This window comes from Brassica oleracea, chromosome C3 (assembly GCF_000695525.1).
Source record: "Brassica oleracea var. oleracea cultivar TO1000 chromosome C3, BOL, whole genome shotgun sequence".
NCBI lineage: Eukaryota > Viridiplantae > Streptophyta > Magnoliopsida > Brassicales > Brassicaceae > Brassica > Brassica oleracea.
Genome location: NC_027750.1, coordinates 51,737,864 through 51,741,642, shown reverse-complemented (window position 1 = coordinate 51,741,642; position 3,779 = coordinate 51,737,864). Strand labels below are relative to the sequence as shown.

Below are 3,779 nucleotides of genomic sequence, written 5' to 3'. Positions count from 1 at the left end.
AACTTTCCTTACTTGGAACCCGCATTGCCCAACAGCCGAACATTCCTTAATTGGTCTTCATCTTGCTTCATGTATGTTCTGATCGTTCCATGATCAGTTTATCATCGCTCCGCCAGTTCCAAATTTATTCCATGAGCTCACTTAAAATCTGACACTTAGTTAAAATACATCTTCATACCCAATCTTCACGATTACAAGTGTATCCACACTTAGAAAAATACTCTCCTTGTAGACAAAAACCTCTCACGATTTATTTCCTCTTCAAATTTAAAAATATTCCGGGAGCGGGTCGTTACAACTCTCCCCACTTAAAATAATTTCGTCCTCAAATTTCGTCTCGACCAACTGCCAGATAAACAGAAACTGAACAACTCCGGACTCGCTGCATGTATTTTGCTTCCACGCTCACTAACCGCTTATTGGATCTAATCTTTATGTTTCCTCCATTTAACTTTGGTCCAGCACTATTGGTCTGACTGGAACACTTTTATAATAATGCAATCGAATATGCTGACGACAAATGCTTCTTCTAGGTTGCATCATGGATCCCAAAATACAGGGCTGACACATATTCTCTGGGCGGATATTAGTCGCTTGTCAATCAACTTGATCACCTGATTTATCACTCTATGCAGTCCAATTATCTGAATCACCCTTGATTCACAACATTTTCAGCACTGACTGCAATCATTTTGTTCCACAATCGTCGAGAAGAATTCGCTATGGCACATTCATAAAACAACTAAATCCAATCATAGATGTATCCATCCAAAACACTCGTAGCTGGATTGTACTAATATTAACCTACCCATTTGCACTTTCCGTGGATCACGAAACTTTCCTTGTAGTATGCCGTCCACCATACGTCACATATTTTTCCGTCAAACCCTTGAGTGGTTGAACCAACTTGCAGATCTCTTACTATTGGCGATTCTTACCCACTAATCCAACAAGGTTTATGATCTTGCTGGATTCTTTGTCATCGACCAATTGCAGTGGTTGTACCCTTTCCTTGACTCGACCAACACTTTCATCGGGCATTGCGCTCATGAACCTATATCATTTTTTTTGCCTGCTAGCTCTACTTGCTTAACTTCTTTGAGACATTGCTTCCATAGACATTCTACCATTACCCCTCTTTACTCAACTTCTGCATCCAAGATGGTCCTAAGAATAAATCGTACTTATTCTCGATCATCTGATAGGTTCTTACCGCGGATATTATTGAAATTTTGAATTGCTTCTTCATTTTTCTGAGCTACCATCTTTCCTTCTTTCTGATATGCTACCCTAATATCTTTTCAAACAAGTTAACTTGACATTGATCCAACACGTCCATCGCAAGAGCTTCTTTGAACCATTTATCTAGTAGCACGATCAAACCATTAAAGTTATTTGAACTCTCCACCATCAATGGAACATCTTGATAAATAACATGCGGCTTGAAAATCTCCATGTATGATGCCCGACCAAATCTGATCTCTTCCCCGAACCCATTTTTCTGCGACCGACAACTTCCTGGCACACAAGGAATGCGGCTTCTATTGTCGAACAAAGTTTGGCTTTCACCACCACACTATTAAGAATTGGATCGACTAAGTCCTTGCGTCTTGTGTATTCAAACAAAAACCCGATTACCATCGGATCCATTTGCTTATTATCCGTCGATTCTTCTTGATCTTTCGCTCAGTTCCAGTCAACTCTCCGGTCCACCATAATTTTGACCGATCCTTCCTTCGGATCGAACAGACAGTACCGAAGTACAGTTCCAATCGCACTCCATCTTTGTTCCTCTGTCGTACTGCTGATACCAGTCTCGTCTAAGACCATAGGCCTTTAGACAAGACTCATGATCCCTCATATGACCCGGGGTATGCATCAACATCATCAAGTATACTTTGCGACCCAACAGTACATGGGTCCACCATGCACAGATTAAGCCGGTACATCCTTATCCATGGTTCGCGCTTGCTTCAGCTGCCATGGCCAAAGACGAATCGGTTCTTCCTATTAACCACCTGCTTCGTATCTTCGAACCAGAACCCGACACATCTCAGATGATCAGTAAGACCACCGCTGAACTCTAGGGTAGTCGGAGAAAGGATCCGATCAGTCCTCCTTGCCGATCTCAGTCCCTCTCCGTCTGTTTCTCCCTTTCTCTCTCGGTTTTCTCTGTTTCTGTCCAGTATCGCCTCCCCCTTTCTGATCCGCGGGAATCCCACTAAAAATGGGAGTTGGCGGTTTTCCTTTCCCATAACCGCTCCCGCGCCCAATCCCAAATCAGTAACTGTCCTTGATAGTTTTTATTAACTCCCCGAACAGTTTCTTTCTCGATCAGGCGGTTAGGTAACTGTTCCATAACTACTTGGCAGTTCCAGTCCCATAAACCGTCCCAGTCAGTTAAGTAGTTCAGTAACCACACGGAACCGTCTTGTATCTGCTTCGGTAACTGCTTAGTAACCACTTGGTAACCGTCAGATAACTGTTCCCGCCGTTTTACTTACCTTGTCAGTACATGTTCAGCTCGGTATCCATTCCCACCATAACGTATACCAGTAAGTCGTACATAAACTAACTTTTCTCGAAAGAAAAGTCCGACTGCTTTGTCTGAATCTGACCAGCTCTGTCCGACAAGCTCAACTGCTATGTCTGGACCCACAATATTGTTTTACGTGTCAGGTTCGACTGATCAGTCAAACTAACACTCGGCCTTGGACTGATCCAGCTCAGACTGTAGGATGGGGATGCTACAAGCCCAGTCAATAACCATCAATCCATGCAGACTATTGCTTCGTACATTTTATCATCATATCTACTCATTCCCTAACGTTGACATATCTTGCTCCATCACACACGACTTCAAGCATATTACTTTTGTTGACTGAACCAACCTGATGCTTTCCTTGCCTACCCATTGAAAAATTTGACAGTCGACACTCTGTATCTTTCATTAGACTTAAGTTAGTTTTCACTAACTTCTTGCAAACTCTTTAACACAATTTTGCTTAGCCATTTACTAAGCAGTCCAATCATAAACACATAACTAGAAATATCTTAGCAAAATCATACCACACATCCATCGCGCGAGACATAGACCATCGGTTCCTTTCCACCCTTAGCCACAAATCCCATTTTCGAAAAAAACAGCCAGCCAGGACAGAACTGGCTGGCCAACCCCGCTCTGATACCAATTGAAACACCCCGACCCGGAAATCTTGAAAAAACCTTGAAAAATTCTAAGTAAAAATTCAGGAAATTTTCCAAGAATAAACTCAAACAAAACTCCAACTTTATTAATAAATCCGAGAAAATAATGTAGAGTAATAGTATATGATTCATAAAACACCCAATAGAAATCCCAAGTTTATAAAAAAATAAAACCCGCCCCGATGGTCTTCATTGTCCCACGCTCCGGTCCAATCAACTACTCGTCACTTGCATCACAAAAGGAGGCATGAGCATACAAAAGTACTCAGTGAGGACGCTCAATACCGCCCACTATAGCCCAATAAACAATACTAAATCAAATTAACACCCTAGCATCTGGTTCTATCATTCCCTTACGTAACTAGTTAAATCCTTTTCAATTCTTAACATTTCTTAACCTTTCGACCCGAAGGCCCATAATCATGCGGCCGAAGCCAAACCTGCGGCCGTAGCCAACCTGTGACCCGTCGGTCCATTACATTTCCTTAATCCTCTTTCCTTGACCTTTTTTCGTAACATTTTCCTTACATTAACTCAATTCATTTATTCTTTCCTTAAACGCATTATAACTT

General features: G+C 41.9%; 1 pseudogene; it reads left to right on the top strand.

Annotated features, from left to right (window-relative positions):
- The window catches only part of LOC106330876, a 7,174-nt pseudogene that overhangs the window by 1,586 nt on the left and 1,809 nt on the right, over positions 1–3,779 (top strand).